At 44.6% G+C, this 22,985-nt stretch overlaps 1 protein-coding gene across 7 annotated transcripts in view; it reads left to right on the forward strand.

The window, feature by feature from the left end:
- The first annotated feature begins 2,211 nt into the window (after nt 1-2,211).
- PLXNB2 (plexin B2) overlaps nt 2,212-22,985 on the forward strand; it is a 255,716-nt gene continuing 234,942 nt past the window's right edge. For 2 of the 7 annotated variants that reach the window (XM_082769638.1, XM_082769645.1), the window contains exons 1-2: nt 2,225-2,258; nt 12,454-12,556. The gene's annotated coding sequence lies outside the window, so the exon portion shown is untranslated. The other 5 variants (XM_082769640.1, XM_082769639.1, XM_082769641.1 and 2 more) reach the window with 5 other exon arrangements.

A 22,985-nucleotide genomic window follows, 5' to 3' on the forward strand; every position in this document is an offset into this window, starting at 1 on the left:
CACTAGGCAAGGTCAAACACACAGCAGGTAATTATCACGGACCGGCTGAGGATTCAGCACAGCTTCCCTCCACCAGCTCCTCTTTGGAGTTGAATCAACTGTCACCACTGCTCTGCCTGTTTGTGTCCACAGGCAGGCTTCTAAAAAACATAGCCTCAGCAATAGGAGCCAGAGGGAACTGTTCCAGCCAGAGGGAACCATGCAGAGTGCCAGGAGGGGGCTAAGGCTTAGATCTAGCCTGGGGACACCCAGCATGAGGCAGCAGCACTATGGCAAGCGCCACAGCCCTGGCCACTGGCCACGGGATGGAGCAGGTGTGGGACCACTGCTGGGGTTGCTGCCCCAGGCAGTGAGCAGATCACGGGCTTTGGAGCAGGCAGGGGTGGGGGAACAAGTGACAGAGCCCTCAGCAAAAGCCCTGGGGGCAGAGCATGCCAGGAGACAGAGACTCACAGGCCAGGGCACAAGGAGAGCTGCCTGGCCGGTAATTCCAGGGCATTCTGCAAAAAGTTTGGGCACAACCTGGCCATAAGCCCAGACGTTGAAAAAACAGTCTGGAAAGTGAGGTCTCACCAAGCCCATTAGCAGCCTGTGAGTTCCTCTGTCCTGGATCTCTCCCAGGGCTTGCAGGACGCGACTAACCCAATTTTCCTCGGGAAGTCCCATCTCCCTCCTCTTCAGATCCCCCTTCCTTCTTCCAGCAAATGAAGAGGTACGTGGGGGGGCCATGCAGATCTGAGACACTGCACAACGATGCTAGAGTTGGTCTTCCTCATCTTGTGGCAACTCAGCCCACTCACGTATGGAGCAGGAAAGAGGCAAACAGGCAGGGACGAGACCTGCTGGAGCTTTTCAGAAAGAGGGGATGGGACCCAGCCAGCCCACACAACACCACAATGGTCCCACCCCGCTGCAAACACCGTGGCTGCACTTCGTACAGTCGTGGCCAAGTGCCAGTTAAATATCTCCTCCAACAGCCTGCCACTTCCTACTCCTGCCCAGGTTTTGGAGCTGGTTTTTATTTATTTCCTATTTGTTACTGCTCCGAGACCCAGTGACAGTTTCTCAGCAGCTTCCCAGGTGCCATTTGAGAAGCACGGCTCTGACCAGCCCTCTCCTGTTATTTCAGCAAGAAGCCCAATGCACGCAGCATTTAATGAAGCTGCACTCAAAGTGCCAGCAGCAGCTAATTAACTGCTCCTTGCAACGTTGCCCGTCCACGTTTGACTGATGGAAAACCACCTACCAAGCCTAAACAACTTGCCTAAAGCTTACATGAGCCATTCTGCTAATCCATCCCTCTTTTTAATAGAGTTATATTATATTATATATAACATTATTATATTATATATAACATTATTATATAATGTTATAGGGATATATAGTCAAGGCAAATTTGGTGTCTGGGCGCAGGGAAGCCCCTGATGCTGCAGGAATGCTACGCCCTGTTTGTGCACAAGGAGCAGGCTCCCGTTTGGGTGTTTCTGGGGGAGGAAGGGAGAAATTTGGGGTTTTGGTGGAGAGCCTCAGAGGAGGAAGAGACCTTCAGAAAGCGCGATCGCGCACAGATTTACCAGAGAGGGGTAAACCCCGAAGTACTCTAAGTTCACTCCAGATGTTGCCGGGGGTGGGGGGGACATATTTTGGGCACCACAACGACAGGAGCGCTCGGGAGAGGGGAACCCCGAGCCCCGCAGCAGCTGCCTCCCCGCTGAGGGGACGAGAGGTGGCGATCTCCCCCTTCCCGACCCCTTCTGGGGGCGCTTCCTCGACCCCCCCGGGGCCGTGCCGGGCACCCCCGGGCCTCGGGGCACCCCAGGCTGGGTACAGCCGGGGTCGCCCCCGCTCTCCGATCCCGGCCACCGATTCCCAAAGGCAGCCCGCGGCTCGCATCCCGGGGACTGGAGCGGAGCCCCCGGCCCGGCCCCGGTTCCCCCGTGGGGGGAGCCCCCTGGGCTCTGCCTGGCTGGCGGGCAACACAATACAGAGCCGGGGAAGGGAAAGGGAGAGAGAAAGTGCGGCTGGTTCCTCCGCCCGGCCCTCTGCCTGCTGCTCCCGGCAGGAGACAGCGCTGCAAGCGGATCCTGACCGGGGGCAGGGGGTGGAGAGAGCAGGAGGAGGAGGAGGAGGAGGAGGAGGACGGAGGGAGGGAGGGAGGGAAAGAGGGAGGGACGGGAGCCTCTCTCCTTTCCTGGGCTGTTCCTTTTCAGTTTCCTGTCTCGCATTGTGCTCACAGCGGATATGTGCTGCGCCTACAGGTGTGTCCCCTCCTCGCAGCTTTTCTCCGGCTCCCCGGCGTAGGCTCCGGCTGGCGGATCGGCAGCGCCATGTGACGGCCGCTCGATCCCTCTCGGGGCTCTTTCTCTCCTCTTTCCCTGCCTCCCCTCCTTCCTCTCCCCGAGGTGGGGCCCGCGGGGAGCAGCGGGCGGCCGCCGGGGGCTGCCGTAGCGCCTCCGCCCAGCCCCGGGCTGCGGGCAGCCGGCCGCTCGGGCAGCTCCGGGGCTCTGCGGGGCTCCCCCCTGCCTGCACCTGTTGAAGGTAACGCAGCCCCTTCCCCTGCCCTGGGGGTAGCGGGGGGCGAGCTCCTCCTCCTTCTCCCCTTCTCCCCGGGATCGCGGGGTATCGGGCAGGGCGGAGGGACCGGCACGGTATGGCACGGCACGGCTCGGCCGGGCACGGGGGGGTTGCGCTGCTCCTCGCCCCCCGGCTGGCTTCGCTTTCGGGGCTCCGCACTTTGAGCGCGGTCCTTGCAGGGGCCGCGGCGCCCCCCGAGCCCCCGCAGCTCGGCCCCGGTTCCCCCGCTCCGGGCGCGGTCAGCGCCGGCCCCGCTCCCCGCCGGCTCCGAGCTGCTTGGGGTTTTTCCTTTCGTCTCTTCGCTCAGGCAGCTTTAAACTTTTCTTTCCGAGCTGTTAATTACATACGGGGTGCTTCGCTCGCGTTCCGTGCGGGAGAATGGAAATGCGAGCTTGGAACATGGGTGACTCAAAGCTTAGTTATTCGGCACCGCTGAACACCTCTGCCTTCCTTTTTTTTTTTTTTATTTATTTTTTTTTCCGTGTCGCGATGGGCTGTACCTGTGACTTGCGGCTGTCTCCCCACGGGAGGCTGGCGCAGCCTCGGCGCCACCCGGGGAGGGGAGGGGAGGGAGCGGCCCCGCTTCGGGTCCTTTTGGGGTTAGCCGGCTGCTGGGGTGAACGCAGAGCGAGCTGCAAGTTTCTCGAGGCTCCGAAATCTCGTGGAAATCTCTTTGTTGTCGGTGAGTTGTGAGGCTGCGGTCCTGTCCCTACCGCCATCCAACGAAAAACTTGCTCGTGGGGGAACTTGGTGCTTTTGTAGCTAACGCTGTTACCTTGAATGTGATGATTAACTTAGTGAACACCAGAGGGAACTCTCAATAGGTAATTCATTCAAGAGTGATATGTGCTTGTCCTACTATTTATGTTCTCATTACAATGGAATCTAGAAGGAAGCTAGGGTCGGTAGGCAGTGAGTGGGCTGCCGGGATGTACCTGGGATTGCCTCGAGTTTTCTGAAGGGTGTCAGCCCCAAAGCTGGGCTGGAAGTTTTCTCTCTCGCCTTTCCAAAGCTTGAAATACATAACTGGCGTTGCAGGAGCGGGGTTGTGAGCCGGGTGGGTGACCCATTAGCTGTGAAGCTGGGAGCGAGCTCACGAAGGCACTTGGGGCCAGCGCTCCGTACCCAGCCCACCTCTTGGGTCGTGAGACTGATCCTGCGCACTCCGGTGCGGGGGCTGCTGCCTGTGTTGGAAAAGCCAGAACAGAGCACGCTTCCAGACAAAACAAAAGGGAGGAAGTCTGCTCCCGAGCCTGGCTTGGCTTGTCCTCCTTGCCTTGAATGCTTGTGGTTCCCAAGAGCTGGTGGGAACCTAACCTAACAGAAAGCGAAGTAGAAAACTATCTTCCTTAGAGGCTGTTAAACCAGCAGAGAACGTAAACGATGGCTGTGTTTGGGAGAGGAGTTTGCATGGTGAGTTCTGGTAACAAAAGCTTTTTCTATGTTCTGATGCAACAGTACAAACCTGCTGTTGACCCAGCAAAATGCGATGCTTTCAGTAATAAAGTGAACCCCCAAACATGCACCTGAACCTTTGGTTGCTCTTGGTAATCTGCTGCAACAGTTTTGTTACCAGACTTCCTTGATACTCCCAGATTGCTGACGACATGGGAAGGACAGCATAATAAATACACTTGTGACACTGACTTATGCTCCGGGAGCTGAAGCATCCAGCTGTTCAGCCTGTCCCTTTGCCAGAGGTTACTTTGCCATTCAGTCTTGTTTCCTATTGGAGCTTGAATCTGCCAGAGTTTACAGCTTGGCATAAGAATGTAAATTGCATTTTATGGCTCTTCGTGTTAGCACGTAATGTTGTCAAGTCCGGTAGCATGAGCCTCTTGCTCCTCTCTCTGCTGGCAGAGGGACAAGGCAAACAGCTGGGGTCAGCTAACTCAGGCTTCAGTTGTGTGTTCTTCATGTATGTTTGTCTGAAATGGTGTTTCCCCTAGAAAATGCGACTCAAATGAGCTACCTCCGTGTAGAGTCTCAGTGGGTACTGGTAGCGGGGAGGCAGATCTGTGCAGGCAGAGGTTGTGCAATGGTCCCAGTCATGGCACTCAGCTTTCTGGGTTTCAGAGGAACACAGCATGCTGTGCTAGAACAGCCTTCCTCTTCCCATCCTTCCTCCCACCTGGATTCTGGCAGTTAGCAAATGAGCAATGTGTTTCTTCTAGATAAATCTTGCTTTGTACATCTAACATAAGAACCTATATATATATAAATATGTAAAATGTCCTCACTGAGGGCACAGCCCTTGTCTGCCCAAACCTTCCTACAGGTATTACTGGAAGTGTCATAAAGGCTTTCCAAAATCAGGGGGTGTTTGCCATGCATGCAATAAGCTCCCCAAAAATGAATCTGCATTTTGAAGGGAGCTCTCTTCCTGAATGCTTGCTAACAACAAAAAGTTCCTGTGACTTGTTGCTAACATGTTTGGATTCTAGTTTATGAAAAAAAAAAAAAAAAAAAAAGGCTTATACATCTGTATATAATTAATGAAGATATAATACTAATCATAAATAATTCTGTGATGTCTAGACTGCGGAAATTTTCATGCACTTTTAATATATTTATTACATGAAGTGCTGAATGAAGATATGTATTACACTAGTGCCACATTCTGACTATTGAGTTACAATTGTAAAATTAAGGTAACAAGCTTAAATTAGGGTTTGCAACTTTAAACTCTTGCCGGCAAGCAGTTAATGGCAAATGTTAACTGCTAGTAAAGTAATTGCTACAGTTCTTTTACTGTCATTTTGTTCTCACTTTCCTCCAGTCAGACTGTTCTTTAGACATATAATGAATATTCCCCAAAATAGCTTGGCATTGTCGCTTATGCAATTCCTCATCAGAACCAATATGTTGATGAGCTAATGCGCACTTGATTAAACGTGCTTGATTTATGCAAACAAAAGCTGTAGGTCCTTCTTTAAGTAAAGTTAGCACCTGTTAGCGAGATGAGAGTCTAAATAATGAAAATGGAATTAAGAAAACAAACAACACAAATGTGGTATTCCTCCTTTACCTTTGCCTTTTCAACTCAGTGGTAGATATTTACTTTGCCTTTTCTTGTAGGTTTGCTCAATCACTGCAGGAACCTCAGTTTATGGTGAAGGGAGGATCCACTTGTATGTAAATTGTTTCCATTAGAATTAAAAATAATAATAATAATAAGGCCATTATTAGTTATAATAAAGCCAAGAACAACTAGAATTAGTGGAATATTACTTTAAGAGTTTTGTTTAAACACAAAGCCAGCTTGGACTTGATATTGCTCTCTTAATTCCTGTTTAAAAAACAAACAAACATAGCCTGAGTAAGGCATTTAGGGGCTGTATGTTTTAAAAATGCAGTATTTGAACAGTAAGTGCTTTAACCTCCTGCTCCTTCCTTGGTCAAAACCTACATAGACAAACTGGAAATAAGGAACTGAAGAAATTGGTTGAAGGTAGTTGTTTTATCTAACCATCAGTGGCTTAGTGTTAAAAAGCTCCCTAACTCTCTAGAAAACCACTCGGATTTGACTTTAGAAAGAGGTTGTGGAGTCCATGCCCCTGGAGACTCTAGAGAAGGCGATGGATGGAGGAGGGAGAGGGCATGTGCTTGCCCCAAGCCCTGGGGCAGCAGGATGGACTGGAGAGCTGCAGAGTTCTTGCAGGGCTGAGACTTGTTTTCTTTAGGCAGATAGTAGATGGCTTATCTGTTAATAACAAGTTCTCAGTTTCTTTCCCTGTAGAATAGAATAGATACTCTGTCTCAGGGAATAGATAACTTCTGGATCTGTCTAAGTTTCTTTCTGTCTCAGATGGTTAAGGGAAGACTTGTTGACATAACACCCAAAAGAGTCTGTGCTTAACGAATGTCAGTAATGATGATTAAAAAAAAATACCGGAGCCAACCAGTCCCTGCTCGATTACTCAGGCGGAGGCTGCTGTAGAATTTGTCCCCAGGAATGTGTCAGCAGAGCTGTGGACACCACCACGTGCTCATTGGGCTGTTCGGTTTCTCTTTGGAATTTGGATTCCGTGAGCTGGCAGTGGCGCCAATACAGTTTGATAATTAGCTCCGTGCAGAGCTCCCTGGGCTCAGGAGCTGTGGTGCTTGTCAAAGGACAGAGTCCACCCAGCACCTTCTGAGGTACTTTCGACCTTACTCCACCTTTCTGTTTAGCTTCCAAGCTTCTGCCACTTTCTGAGGAAGTGTCTTCTTCAAACAGTTAGTTATCTAATCATAACCTTATTTCTAGTGTTTTGCTAGCCTTTCTTAGTAACTGACATTTTTAACATCAGGCCACAAGTAAAGAGTAGGGACATTTTGGTAGTTTGAATTTTAGATTTTATATTATTTGACTGTCATGGTTTTCTTTATGTTGCAGATACATCATCTCTTTCTTTCTTTCTATTAAAGTTGATTAAAATCCTCAATCCTACAGCAAACCAGAAAGCTGCAGAGAAATTTTGCCCCGAAGCCGTCCTTCCTGTGCTGTGTTGCTGGCTCTGCACAGGTAGACCTATCAAGAGTGTTCTGGTGGATGAAATACATAGGAACTGTCAGAGATCAACATGACTTTAATTTTTTATTTTTTTTTTAATAAAATCCACATGACTGTTAGCACTTAAACTGCATTGCTACAGAACTTGCATTTTTTAGAAAGATGTGTTTGTGCTTATTGCTGGATAGACCTGGCTAGCATCTTGCTAGTCAAGCTGGATTAGTTCTACATGTCAACTCGGTTTGAAGGAAGCTCTCATAAACCCGACACTAATCTTCCTATGTCTAGAGATCGTTAGGGTGATAGCTGAGTCTCCTGGAGAACATAGGAATCAAGCTGTCTCACACTTCAAGCTTAACCTCTTGTCTATACTAATGGGATGTGTTTTAAATATATAGAAATTTCAGGAGTAAACTCTTCACATCTTTTTCCCTAGGGCTCCTATTTATCTTCTGTATAGTTTAAGAAGAGATAGTGCCTCTTTCTGACAGATGTATATACCTATATATACCTGTATATAAAGAAGATGTAGCTCTTACATTACTAATTGCGTCACTACTTAGAATTTATGAAGGACCAGTTCTTTAATCCATGTTTGCCCAGGGGGAAGATAGTTATTATTCAAATGTCTTCAGACAGATGAAGAAAGTAAAGGACGGAAAAAATAAAATACATTGATTAGGTAAGAAGGGTACAATGGAAATACAAGGTGAGATCTGCCATCATGAATCAGAAAGGTCAATTTAGTTATCTTTTGCTTGGACATAGCCTAGGCATACACAGCAAATAAACGTTGCTTTCCTGAATCATTCAAATTAGTAGGTTACGGTTTCCTTCAGCTTGTCATAGTTATTTAGTCATTACTTTGTCTTTAATGATTCTGGTTGTGTTCATTGCAACTGGAAGTCCAAGATGTTCAGCTGCTCTCATGAATACGTAAGGAGACTTAATTTGACATACCTTAATATATTGTTGCAATGTGTGTTAAACTTGTGTGTTATCTTCATTTAATCAGTATGAGACAAATTGGTAGAAACTTTATAGAATCACAGAATGGTTTGGGTTGGAAGAAACCGTAAAAGTAATCTACCTTGAACCCCCCATACTATGGGCAGGGACATCTTCCACTAGACCAGGTTGCTCAAAGCCCCATCCAACCTGGTATTCAGGCTCATCCAACACTTCCAGGGATGGGGCATCCACAACTTCTCTGGGCAACCTGTTCCGGTGCCTCACTACACTCTGAGTGAAGAAATTCCTTCTAACATCTAATCTAAACCTTCCCTCATTTAGTTTAAAGCCATTACTCCTTGTCCTATCACTACACGCTCTTGTAAAAAGTCCAGCTTTCCTGTAGGCCCGCTTTAGGTACTGTAAGACCACTCCTTGGAGTTTTGGAGTCTCCTTGGAGCCTTCTCTTCTCTAGACCCCAAATTTCTCAACTTGTATTCATTGGAGTGCTGCTCCAGCCCTCTGATCATCCTCCTGGTCCTCCTCTGGATTCATCTTCATACTTCCATGTTCTTCTTGTGCTGGGGGCCCCAGAGCTGAACACAGTACTCGAGGTGGTGTCTCACAAGAAGAATCACCTCCTTTGACCTGTCAGTCATACTTCTTTTGATGCATCCCAGTATGCAGTTTTCTTTCTGGGCTGCAAGCACACATTGGCAGGTTATGTTGAGCTTCTCATCCAAGTCCATCCACATGTTTTTCTCCCCAGGGTTGCTCTGAATCTATTCTCTGCCCAGCCTGTATTCATAGAATCACAGAATATCCTGAGTTGGAAGGACCATGGAGTCCAATTCCTGGCTCAACACAGGACCACCCGAGAATCAGATCACGTGTCTGAGAGCATTGTCCAAACGCTTCTTGAACTCAGGCTCAGTGCCATGACCACTGCCCTGGTTGTTCCGGTGCCTGACCACACTCTCAGTGAAGAACATTTTCCTAACATCCAGCCTGACCCTCCCCTGTCCCAGCTCCATGCTGTTCCCTTGGGTCCTGTCGCTGTCCCCAGAGAGCAGAGCTCAACACCTGCCCCTCCGCTCCCCTCGTGAGGGAGCTGCAGGCCACCATGAGGCCTCCCCTCAGCCTGCTCTGCTCTGGGCTGAACAAACCAAGGGACCTCAGCTGTTCCTCATATGTCTTCCCCTCTAGGCCCTTCAACATCTTTGTAGTCCTCTGTGGGACATTCTTTCTTCTGTCCTTCTTATACAGTGGTGCCCGAAACTGCATTTGGGACTTGAGGTGAGGCCACACGAGCTCAGAGCAGAGCAGGACAATTTCTCCCCTTGACTAGCTGGCAGTGCTGTGCTTGATGCACCCCAAGGTACAGCCCTTTTGGCTAACAGGACACACTGCTGATTCCTGTTCAGCTTGCTGTTGACCAGAACCCCCAGATACCTTTCTGTGGGGCTGCTCTCCAGCCTCTTGTCTTGTATATATACAGTCTGTATGTATAGCCACAGTTGCCCCTTCCCAGGTGCAGAATCCAGTACTTGGTCTTGTTAAATTTCATATCGTTGGTGATTGCTCAGCTCTCTAATTTGCCAGGATCTCTCTGTAAGGCCTCTCTACCCTCAAGGATGTCAACAGGTCCTCCTTATTTAGTGTCATCCACTAACTTACCTAGTATACCTCCAAGTTCTGCATCCAAGTCATCTATGAAAATATTGAAGAGAACTGGCCCTAAAATGGGAATCTCACTAGTGACTGGCTGTGAGTCTGATGCAACCCCATTTACTATAACCCTTTGGGCCTCACCTGTCAGGCAATTGATCACCCATCATATTATGTATTTATGATATTCAGCTGTATGCTGAATGTTTTGTCCAGAAGGATACTGTGAGGTACATCAGTCAATCTTATTGAGTATGCATACTTGGGATTGTCCTGACCCTGCCCTTAGTGAAGCCAAGTTGGCTGTCACCAATCACCTTATTTTCCATGTGCTTTAGCATAGTTTCCAGGAGGATCTGCTCCATGATCTTGCTGGGCACAGAGGTGAAACTAACTGGCCTGTAGTTCCCTGGGTCTTCCTTTTTTCCTTTTTCAAAAATGGGTGTTGTGTTTTCTCTTATTTTTTATTTATTTTTTTTTCAGTCAGTGAGAACTTAATCAAATTACCACAACTTCTCAAATAAGATGGACAGTGGCTTAGCAACTTCACCCACCCATTCACTCAGGACCCACAGATGCATCTCATCTAATCCCATGGACTTGTGTATCTTCAGGTTCCATAGCTAGTCTTGAACCTGATCTTCTCCTACAGTGGGAGGTTCTTCATTCTCCCAGTTCATGTCTCTGCTTTCTGTGACTTGGGCAGTATGGCTAGAGCACTCCCATTGGACCTGTTGAATTTTAAGGCAACAGAAGCAATAATTTAACCTCTTCTACCTCTAGCCTTGTGAGAGTGGAAACAAAAGGAAAGGAAAAGGTTAAAAAAGTTTTTGTGTGCAATTTTGATTCACGTCATCAGCAAAAGAAACTTTTTTCCTTCCTCAATTAGCTAACAGCCCATGTAAGTTTTAGCTATGATCACAAGACATGCACAGCACTCTTTAGGGCATAAGTTGCAAAGCTAGGAATCTAACTGAAATGGGTAACTTCTTGGTTATTTTTTCTTCTTCCCAAACATGCTAAATTAAGGTGTAGCTGCTATACCAAAGGCTTTTACTCAGACAGAATGTCTCCTTGAGAGCAGAGTACTTTAAAGAAGTTTTTCAGTAATCTGTAACTCTACAACTGCAAAGGTGACTTTGTGACTGAGGAATATGTATCTTCTGTGTACTTCAGGTGTTGCCTCCTTCTGTCTTCCCAAACTGTTGAGATGAAAAACCAAAAGACTTCACTTACATTGGCTACCCCCCAGCACTAAATGATGGTATGAGTTTACTTACTAGTGCATCAGATAAAACTGCGGAGAGGTGCCTTTTATGTTCATTAACAGATGGTCGCTTTGTTTGGCATTTAGCTGTGGAAAGATATGCAGGCATTTCACAGCCCATTGTGCATTTGATACAGTGTTCAATAACATTAGTGAAAATGCAGAGCAATATCCTTTTTTTTTTTTTTTTTTTTTTGAGACTGCCACTCACGTTTGGTATATCTTATAAGATAAGTTGGTATATCTTATATTTGGTATATCTTATCCCCAAAATATTGAGAAAAAGAATCAATTTTTAAGAAGTTTGTTCCTGTTCATTCCTTTCTGCTCAGATCTATATCACATTTCTAACAGGAGTGTTCTGTGCTTTTGACTTACATCTCTTGGTCTCTGTTAAGTCATCTTCTAGATGTTTTCCAGTGTTTTTTATTGCCTATTAATTTTTGCTTTAAACATGATCAAGTAGGCAGTCAGTTGTCTGTATGCCTTATCTGGACCGAATCTTTACATCTGATTTTGTATAATGCTTCTTTTTTCCCTCCTCAAGATGCTAACTGTATTTGTGATACTGCTCTGCAGGTTCTCTGATTTTGAACATCTTTTTTTGAGCATCAGCCATGGGACTGGGTGCAGTGTTTCAGTTTTAGTTGCTTGCTACTGTTACATACCCCATCCTCCCCCATTCAGTATTTCCATTCACTCTAGTATCTTTGCATCCATGAACCACATTAGCCCTTTAAATAACAACAGGATCTCCAAGTGATGTTGTGACCTCCCCATCTTTTTTGGCTTCTTTGCTTCTTAAGGTTAAGCTTCTCTGACTTGCAACCTTACCTGCGTTCCTAGTTGCTAGATACATACATCTGCATTCTGTTGTCTTAAGACTGTTTTGGTTGGAATGAGCTCAGCTTGACAAATAATTGAGATAACTCTGTGTGATATCCTTTCTGTTGTTATTTACCATGCTACTAAACCATGTAATCCATTAATTTTATTGCTGAGGACATACTTATTTCCAGGCAGCTAATAAAACCGATAAGTGATGTAGAGCATAATTCCAGTCACTGTGAACTGCAAAAGGAGCATTACAATTGCATTGTGATGTTATTCAGCAATGACAACTTTTCTGAGATCTTTCAGTTAACTGCTTTTTAATCTATTTGGCTTATATTTCTGCTATCCTGTTCGTAAGATCTGATTGATTTGATGTTTGTTGACTGTTGTGATACATTTTTTTCTTTGGTTGCTGAATTCAGTGTGAAATCAATAGATTTCACCTTCCTTACTTTTCTCCCCTTCAAAAAGGGGGAACGTTTTTGCATTTATACAGATGAAAATGAGGAATTTTCCATGATGTTTTCAGATACCAGTTCCAAAATATGTCTTTGCTTAGGATACTGAGAAACCCACTGAGCAAGAAATTCCTCTTTGGTTGTGCGTGTTGCCCAGTCCCTCATCTTTTGACTTACCTGAACCATCTCTTCTGCATCTCTCCCAGCAGGAACAAGTACACGTCAAAAAGTTCTTCGTCCTGGAAACTATTAGCACAGAAGCCTGAGCCACAAGAACTCCCTTTCGCTAGTGGTGGTCGTGCTGCTCAGGTGGGCTAAGAACTTGCTTGGACTGAGGTTTTATTTTGTTTTAACCTCCCTTTCTCCTTGTGTGTTGCTTCCTTGAGAAAGAGGAAGTCCTTTTGTAGAGCACTGCAGTGTGGTTGGATTGATGCATCAACAAAAGAGATGGCCATAGGGGATTTATTTGCTTAGGGCTTAGGTTGAAATATTATAGCCTTAAATTCAGTGCAACAATCTGGCATGACAATGTATTTACTTTGCAATTCTGGTGGATGCTGTCTGATTTCACAGTGATTTTTATGTGTATTTTTATACCTTCTGGACCTATAGTGTAAAATGACGTTAAGCAACTTGTGCGTCTCAGTCATCTCCAAGGTAACTTTGTTATCAAAACATCGTATCTCAAGTGCTCAGAGTAACACTTTCCACTCGTCTAATTGCACTTTGGCAATCTGTGTTGCTTATACTGCTGCTCTTCAAATTATTGTGTACAGGTGTGCTCGGTAAGGACTTTCCACTTTACTTTTCCCAGTTGTAGCAATTAGTTATTATCTTTTCATTTTGATCCTGAGGCCTGTGAAATAAGTAAGTACGTTTTAGAAATGTAAACAGCATCCTTGAAACTAAACTCTTCATGGTATTTTCTCCTACTGATAATCTGAAGAGGCAGCCTGTGTTTTCTGTTGTCTGTGGCATAATTAAATCTACTTGAATTATACTTGAACAAGAGCTCAGATATCAGAAGAGGGTTTAGCAGCATTGGAAGTTCACAGCTTTTGCATGAGGCGGTAGTGAGGACTTCCCAATACACAATTATTAAGCTTGTTAGGAAAAGAAGAGACTGGCAAATTTGTTGTTACATACCTGCATCTGTTTTGTCCCTCTCACAGACTTTTCTGTTTTGCTCACACCTTTCGTGTGCAGTAATGTTACGAGGTCACGTTGTTTGCTGCTATATCAGTGTCCAAAACTGAGATACTCCTGCACCATGCTTATTGTATCTGTCAAATGAAACAGGAATATCTGCTAGCATACAAGAAGTCTGGGCTGCTTTGTGTGTAAGTTTGGTGCCAGAGTGCCATAAATATACCAACTGGATCATCTTTAAGGTCCCTCCCTTGGAACCCAAGCCATTCTATGACTTGATGAGAAATGATCTGCTGTATGCAGTTGGGTTCTTTAGGTTACTTGACTGGTGACTCCATGCCTTCTGTTTTTGCTTCTGTCTTTTGAGATTAATTTATTTTATTTGCCACTTTTTGAAGAAATTTGCAGAATTCGTAGGTGAAAATCCAATTTATTATTATTTTGTGATAAGTAAGCAGGGCAAGTGAATGCCACAGTGTTCCTTCTTGACCAGGAAGGATGGGGACCTTCTAGCTCTTTTAGCTGTTCTGCTCCTCTACCCCAAAACCCTTGTGCAAAAGGAGACCTACATACCCAGATCTCCTGACTTGAGCAGAGCCTTCTACAAAGCACTTCCACATCAAGCTCTCCATACTCAGGAGATGACTTTGTACAGGGGAAGCATTTCTATTCCAAGTGGGTTAGCAGCATATGTAGACCATCAGTCAATGATAGGGAGGCTTTGGTGGCAGTTCTGTGACTGGTTCCTGGTGTCACTGCCTGGTAGCTGCTTCATTCTGCTACCATGATTGTTTTGTGACCTGGATGGGAGAGCTGATATAGCATTATACGGTGTTACACGTAGCTGTTATATGGCTTTGAAAAAAAAACAACAACAACAAAAAAAAAACTTTAAGAAGCTTGATCACGTCTCTGATGTATTTTACAGCATGGCCCTGCCAACACGTGCTTTTGCAGTGTTGGATCAAAAAGCTGAAAGGGTAATAAAAACAAAAAATAAAAATAAAAATAAAAAAGACTATTTAAGAACCACTTTAACTAATTTTGTTGCCAAATTCTTTGTGTTATCAAGCCACAACTGTGTGTGCAGCTCTCATCCTTTCCTGCCCATCCCCTCCTGGGTGGTCCTATTAGGCAGGGAAGAGGAGGCTTTCACAAACAATGTTTGGGCGTTGAACTTGCACGTTCAATAGCAGCAGTGCCCTTCTCTGGTTCACTTCCATTGGGAGTAATATGAGGTGTCCTTAAATTGAATACAGCCATTTTGCATAGAACTCGCTGTTCTGTATGGGCGCTCTAAGCCTGGTGTACATATGCACTTCGTGGGAGAGTGTGAGAATGGGCCAGCTTTCTTGATGCCTGATGACTTTTTTCTGTAGCTAATGACCTCCTGTGCACTAACAGCATACAGGCTGCTAGTAGGGTAGTGCTAACCATGCGTGTAGGCACTTCCTTTTCCCTCTTACCTCCTTTTAGAAGACTTTGCTCTTGAATCTTGTAAATGGGGTGATAATTTCAAAGCAAACAGCTTTCAGTTGCTTCTTGCCAACTTTTGCCCACAAGGTATGTAAAGTAAACAGAGCAGCTGGGAAATTAGATTTCTACCTCCCCTCCTGTTGCAAAGCATCCTAGGATGTCTCTTGGCTCTTTTTAAAGTAATGAGTAAAGTGAGAGAATTAGATTGTCACACCCAAGCTGCCTTTTAATCAATGTATTCATCACACAGGTCATTCCTATTCTTCAGAAGCTTAAGGAAAACCTTGTAAAATGTGAGGCTTTAAAAAATCTCTGCTATTTGCATATTGAACACAGAAGTATTTCACTGCTTGCTGCAAAGAAAGAAAGCCAAAATATCAAGAACGAGGTGAAAAGAAATATAGGTAATTTTCTTAATATTTGAAACAACTTTTGAAACAGATTTTAGTGAAATACGAGCATTTTAACTCTGTTAGGCTCTTGAAGGAAGTTTAAAAGGATTTTCAGGTGCTACCATTTATGTTTGATAAAGAAACTGTGGGTTTATATACTGAAGTGGCAGATATAGAGCACTTGCAAGGATCAATATCTGTTGTAGGATACGCAGATAGACAGCTAAGCTCTGCCATCATGCCATTTTAATACAAAGATAAAGTATTAAAAAAAAATAATAAAAAAGGGAGAAAGTATTACAAAAGCGACTTGAAAAAGTTGACAAGTAAATAGTTAATGCTTAATGTATTTAGCTTCAGCCTAGGTATTGAACAGCCTTTGCCAATTGAGCAATAGAAAAATTTGTTAAATGTGAAAACTAGACCTGAGGTTACTGACCCTGAGGCACAGCTATGAGGGGAAGGCACAGCTCTGAAGATGAATATCCATTATGTGATGCCCTCCAAATGAGAGAGGGCAAGTCCCAAGTGTACAAGGCTTACAGGAATTCAAGTCAACAATCAAGTTATAATCTAATGAGGCCACAAGCACAAACACAACTTCAATTTAAAGCTCACCCGTAGAAAGCTGGAGGCCCCTGCTCCAAAAGAGGACTCCTCATTAGCAATTTTACTCCCTCGGCATGCTTCAAAGGGCAGTATCCCAATAACCCATAGCATTTCTCCTTCACAGGTCTCTAATCCCTTCATAAAAGTAGCTATATACATGGAGTGCTCTCTATTCCTTTTCAGAAATAGGATCTCTATTATATAGAGAGATAAATAATATATAATTATATATAATACCTATAATATATAACATAATTACAATTGATGTGTTTTTAAAGGAAAGTATGTTCTGGCATGTGAAAACTTTCCCTTCATGTTTCCTGAATAAAGGTTTTGGAACTCATTGAGGGTGGGTATTTTTTTTTTTTAATAGAAATTCCTTGAGTTCATTAAGTCCAAACACCTGAAAGAATGTAACAGTTTTGTCTTCTGGAATATTTCAGTTGTACCAAATGCAGAGCAGTGAGTGCAGCTGCACAGGCCTAGTTTGGCTGTACTTGTGGTCCCTAGAATGTATGAGCTGATTTATTTATTTTTTAATACAGATTTAATCTTATGCTCTTACATTTACTTGAAGGGAGAGGAAAGATTACAATTTGAGTACATTTTTTAGTCATTTATATATAAGTGTGTGTAATAGCCACTAGGTAAGGATGATGTGTTCTTGCAATAATTTCTTTTTAAATAGTTATGCTTCAATAAAGCATACTTTTTTTGCTCTTTACTTCAAATAAACCTCACCTCAATTGACGCATTTTGTTTTCCTAAGTGAATTTGTGACTATCATTTTTACAGTCCTAAGAGAAATTAGGACTTGAGGTAGCCTTCTGCTTAGTCCAGCCCCCAAAAGCAGACGCTGCTTTGTGAGATTTAATTCTGCATCCACTTTTTACCTGTGTGTCCTTAATGAAGCAAAAGCCATCCAGTCAAATGCAATACAAATATGATGCAGATTTTGCCAAACCCAGGAGATGAGCAGTCCAGCTTTATGGTTGAGCTACAATCAGTCAGAGTAACCTCTTCGTTACGTCCCAGCTCCCATGAAGAAGAAAAGGCAGCAGTACTCAGTGGGACAGACTGTACCAGCACAGCTTGCCTCGTGTGAAGATCAGCAAACAACGTAGGCACCCAGATATTTTGTCCTCTGAGTGGCTGTCTGAGTGCTTTTCCTCCTGCTCGGTGATTAGTCAGAGAGACAATGGCTTACTCCTCTGTCACAACTACAGTAGCTCTTTTTTTGCATGGTCTACAGATGAATCTTTTCTAGATGGTGTCTAGGTTTTTGTTTCTGTTTTGTTTTGTTTTGTTTTCTCTTTGGTGTGATGAGGTTACACGTGAAAATCTTGAGAATGCTGTAATATTTTTTTTCCTGGTTTCTAATTTTGGTTATAAATATCTGCCCTACAATAAGATGGACTGATGTACCTCAAATGGAATAGCTGAATTTACAGGGAAATCAGATTGGTTTCCTCAAGAGAACAGCTGTCCAAACTCCAAACTCTCAGAAAAGGTGGACTAACTGAAGGTGTAGAGATGGAGACACCAAGCCTTTCGTGTATGTGCTCAAGCAGGGCGGGGGTACTTGAGAGAGAAATTCACTTCCTCCTTTGGATTGGGAATAAAGGGGGGTTTTGTCCCTGTGACAACGGAAGCAGTGTGGTGATGCTTCTGCCTTCCACTTGGGCTGGGGAGATGTCCTTCAGCAAGGTGGCCTATCAGATCTTTTCCAGTGGGGAAAGTTGCTGCCATTTTACAGGAGAGCAAAGTAAAGGGCTGGGCTGTACTTACTTGCCCAGGGTCAGAACTGTAGATTTATTCCTCAGCCCTGGCAGATTCAGGAGTGGAAATCATGTGTCTTAAGGCCTTTGTGTTCAGGGACCCTCAAGGGTCTCCTCCTGGCTGAAGGATGACCCTCAGGTGGTGGTTTGGACCTATATTGTACCTAAATTGTGTAACTCCAACTAATGAGAATGCTCTGAGATTACACTGAGTGCGTGTCTGTGCAATGAAATTAAATAGTGAATCTGTACAAGCGTGTCCAGTTAAAATAAAGTATCACCACACCAATCGCGAGCAGAGGCACGTTGAAGTAAATCCTTCGCCAGTTTTTCTCGGGAACGCTGTGAATGTCTCGCAGTTCCTAGAATGCAAAATCATTCCTCCATCCTAAAGAGCACCAAAATGCTTTTAATATTGACTGGGAGATTAAAAAAAAAAAAAAAAGCCAGCAACTAAGTGTATAGTTTGGATCCTATTACTGCATTGAATAGCTATTAATATTGCTGCTGTGGGAAATGTGATAGGAAAGGAAGCTGAGCTTCCTATAACTGCAAACTTCAGAGCTTCTAAAGTTTTAAAATGCTCCTGCTGCTCCCTCCCACGTCAATATTAACTGCCATGCTCTATTTGTATTTTGGATGTCGGCTTGGGAAAAGATTTGATTTGACGCTGCAGCACAGCTTGAGGAACCTGCTGTACAGAATATTAATATCTGATCTTGTTTCATTAATATCAATTTCAGGCATGCATTCCAAGGAGGGTTAGTATTAAGCTGTTTTTAATCGAAGCGATGTTCTGCAGATTTTGCGACCGAACACACCAGCTGGTTTGCACTAAATTTTACAATGCAAGAGACGAGACACAGGCTTCCTCACAGAAAGGGGATGTGGCAGTGCAAGAGTGCAAGTCCCTAAAGTATGGGGAGTTTTATGCACTGGGAATGATGTCTTGCTTTCAAGGAGAAAATTGGTAAATGTGAGGCTGGAAACCAGAGGGATGGCTTCCTGTGACTCTACTCTCTCCTTGGTTTCCAACATCACTGCTCAGGTACATTTTTGTCCCAGTCCCACCTCAGCTCCTGGGCTTACTGGTGTTTGCCCATCTCTGGTTTCATTCCACAGTAGGAACATGAGCTTTCATGCAGACTGGGTTTGTGGGATGTCCCACAGCTTTGCGCCTTCTCCCCGTGTGTCCAAGTGGTCATGCAGCTGCTTGCTGGACCTTGGAGCAGACACTGTGATGGCCTCACCCCCTGGCAGGCCCATGCAGATCTTTGCATCTGAAATGCAACACCAAATGAGGTTGTTAGACATTAGGGTGTTTTTTTTTTGTTGTTGTCTTTTTTTTTTTTTTTTTTTTGCAATTCAGATAGGCATCCTTTGAAGAAGTGAATGAACCATATCCTTCTCTCCTTCTCCACTCTTTGCGCCACGTAACATGGCATAATTACACAGCAGCTATATTGTTTTACAAATGCTTCTATGCGTGAAATTAGTAAGCTTCCAAAAAAGGCCCTAAAACCAAAAGACCCTGCAATGTTTGTTACAGTAAGTTAGACCTGTGACACTCTATCCTCTGAGAAATATTCCTGCATAGGATCTAGTTATCCAGTTCATCAACATGCATAATTTCTTCCACTACTCCCAGCTCTGAATCAAGATTGGATTTTGTAAAGAAGTCTGCAGAGGAGTTTTATGTATTAAGCTGTACAAGAAGAAAAGGTTAAAATTTGTTGTTACAGCAGTCGTGGAAATCTATAGCATAAATGCGTGCTGCTTTAAAATATGAAAAAATGGTGTCTTTTAAATATCAAAGGGATTAGTATTAATCCAGCACTTGTGATTTTCTTAAATCACATTATTTGCATAATAATGCTCACCACCTGCTATATCTTCAAAGCGCTTTTCATACATTAACTAATTGATCTTTGTAACACCCCTGTGATGTAAAGACCTGTTATTATCCCCACTCTGCAGATGTGGAAACTAAGACCCAGGGTAGTTCAAGTAACTTGGTCGGCATGAGGCCGAGACGGTGGCATCGCAGTGCTGGGTGTCTGACGTCCCCTGCTCTGGCAGCGCCTGCTCACAGCACCTCCAGGGGTGTCTGCTCTATCTCCTTGCCCGCCTTTGTTTAGAAACACAGAATCGAAAGGAGTTATTTCTTTGTGTCTTTAGGGGGATATCGCTGGGGGATGTTGATTTGTTTTGATTTTCAGTTTTTTCGCTAAATGATTTGGCTGCGGTTTTCAGTCTCCCTATAGTAAAAGAAGCGGAACATAGAAAAGCTTCTTAAAGCTCCTTATTGTCTGTGTGCACCCCAGTGGTACTAGTTCAGAGCTTTCATGCATATTTTTCTTTCTTCAGGACTCGGTGTGGTCTTGCCATGAGAAGCCTTTTGGTCAGATTTGCCCCTGGTTGTCAGAATATGATATTCTTAAAATCGGAAGTGACAGGCTGAGTCGTATGCCATTTCAAAACACAAATCCATATTCCCACCCTGCACTCACTGCTCCCAGAAGACGAGGGCTGGGCTGTGCTGCCCATCAGGATGGAGGGAGCAGGGGGTTTGCTCCCCACAGGATGTCTGGCTCGAGTCCTTCCTTCAACAAGTGTCTGGGGGAGCTGGGGGAGAGCATTGTCTCAGCCCTCCTGCAGGTGATGTATGGGTGACATGTGGTGCCCTGAGGGACCCCCAAACCTCTGCAAAGCTTAGTAAAATGCTGGGATTTGGTAAATGTTGCTAAATGGGCCAAAAACAAAGGACAGGCAGGTGTTGCGCATGTAAATCAAAGAATAGTTATTAAAAACTGTTACATGTAACAATCTGAGAAGGTGTTTAAAATGAGGTATTTAAAAATATATTATGGCCCCTTTAATCTGGCAGTGTCACTTTAACACTTAGTGCAGGGGGTTACTATTTGAGCGCACAGAAGTGTTTTTACCAATGTACCTGCAGCACAATCTCCAGGCAGGAAAATAAATCTCAGTGCTGAAGCACTCAATGCCATTGGCACAGACTAAAACTTGAGAAAAGCACGTGTTGTGGCAGATTACAGGGAATGATTTTAGCTAATGTATTGTTTCCCAAGCACAGTGCCTGGGACAGTGCAAGGGCTGCAGCAATGGTGAAGTGGCAGATGATGTAAACAAGTTGGGTACACAATGGTATATATTGGCTTTGCTTATGGCTTAAGCAGGGGGCTGAGAAAGGTGGGGAGGGGGAGTATGAGTAACTCTGAATTCCTTTGTAGTGTAGTTGGGACAGATGGGCTGTAATCTCTCTTCACAGCACAAATTACAGGGTTTTCAGACCCTTGGACGCTTGCGGTTTCTTGGCTTCTTTTCGCTTCCTTAAACAACGTTTCTATATAGCCTGTGTTTGCTCTGGTGAGAAATGCTATATAGCCTGTGTTTGCTTCTGGTCAGAGCATCACTTGTCCTGTAAGAGCTTCTCTCTGTCTGTTTTGTGTCATCTTCTGATGATGTGAACATCAGAAAGCTCTTCTGTACCGTGCGGGTGACTGAACACTGGCACATGTTGCTCAGAGAGGCTGTGGAGTCCTCTCCTTGGAGATCTTCAAGAGCCACCTGGATGTGGTCCTGGGCAAGCCGTAGGTGGTCCTACTTGAGCAGGGGGTTGGACCAGGTGGCCTCCAGGGGTCCCTGCTAATCTCAACCCCTCTATGATTCTGTGAGTAGGTGAGGGGGGTGAAACCAACTGGTCCCTGTATGAAACAGGGAAAGAAAGAGAGAGTGCAAATAGCAGCATGGGAGAGGAAGGAGGTCATGCTCCAAGTGATGCTTGATGGCCAGGGATACATTCCAGTCCTGATTAATCCGCTAATGAGCTGTTTGAAGACAGAGAAGCGGGATAAAAGGTAGATTGCTGAGCAAGAGGCAACATGTTCTGGCAGTGTGGGGCAGGACACAGTGCCCAGTGCCGGGAAGCTTTGTGCCGTTCTGCCACCCACTGCCCTATGGTCAGGGCTCCAGGAGTGCCTGACGGAAGAAGGCCACAGCATTTTAAACCCAAATCCATAGCATATCTGGCCCCTCCCCCCCATATTAATCAAAGGGATAAAAATATTTTTGCCATTCAGACGTACATTTGAGGTTTGGGATTATTTTTTTAAGCTTGATGTTTATGAATGATGCAGGGCTGTCTGCAGTGGTGACTGACATCCTGCATATGTCCAGCTGAAGCATCTCCAGAGCACCCTGTCAGAGGGCCTCAGTTCTGGACAGCAGACAACATCGGATGCAATTTACTGCTGGCAAATTTTATTTAATTTTTCTTAATGTGGACACATACTCACTTATGGAACCGAGATAGCAGTAGCTTTCCAGAAAATCTGGGCAGCTATCAAGCAATGATCATTTTTGATCTCTTTTCTGCTGAGCTGTGCAGAACTATGAACCCACGGGAAATATCTTGGCAAACTGGGTTTGTTTAAAATAATAGAAAACAGGTTTGGAGAGGGACTTGAAGAGGCCGTATACAGAATCCATCCTCAGCCTAAGGGAGGGTCAGCTGTGTTTAAGCCATTCCTTACAGATATTTGTTGAACCTGTTCTCCAGACCTCTGATGGGAAGGTCTTTGTGGCTGTGTATTCCTGTGCTCAACTATTATTACCGTGAGTTTTTTCCTGATGTTTATCCTGCATCTCCTGGATGCTATTTAGGTCTCTGGTCTTTAATAGACATGGCAAATAGTTTATTCCCTTCCTCGGTGAATAATTCCTCTCTATTTGTGTACTCAATAAAAGCTAAATCGCTTGCCAATACATGTAATTCTTGGGCCCTTGAAAGAGAGAGAAAGCAAGCTTTTAAACTGTTTAAAGGTCTCTTCAGAAATAATACTGCCTTGGCAGTTTAAACAGCTTTGAACTTGTTTGTAGGCTGACTCCATATACTCTAACTAGCTAGGTTTGTTTAGTAAACTTGTTAAAACCTCTCACCTTTTAAGAACCAATTGTTTCCGTAGTCCCTTTACAAGTGAAGTTCTGTGCCTGGTACTTGTTTAATTTCACTGTGAACAAAAATGCCAGTGTCTTCACTCAAGGGCCTGCCTTGCTTGTAGGGGCTGCTTTACAATACAACGTGTAAGTGCAGTAGCAGCTCAGAACAAAGGGGAGCTTGTTTACCCAAACAAATTTGAGGGTGAGGGCAAGGAGGTAAATTGCGGCCTGCTCTGTGCAGTCAGAGAGCAGGAGGAATCAACCACATGAGGAAGCGTGATGGCCATCATGATCCCATGGACAACATAATCCCATGGACAACACGATGTGATGAAAAGCAAGATCCACAGGTTTCTTTGGTCCTGCCCTCCT

The sequence above is a fragment of the Aythya marila genome (assembly GCF_965140915.1).
Source record: "Aythya marila genome assembly, chromosome: 1".
NCBI lineage: Eukaryota > Metazoa > Chordata > Aves > Anseriformes > Anatidae > Aythya > Aythya marila.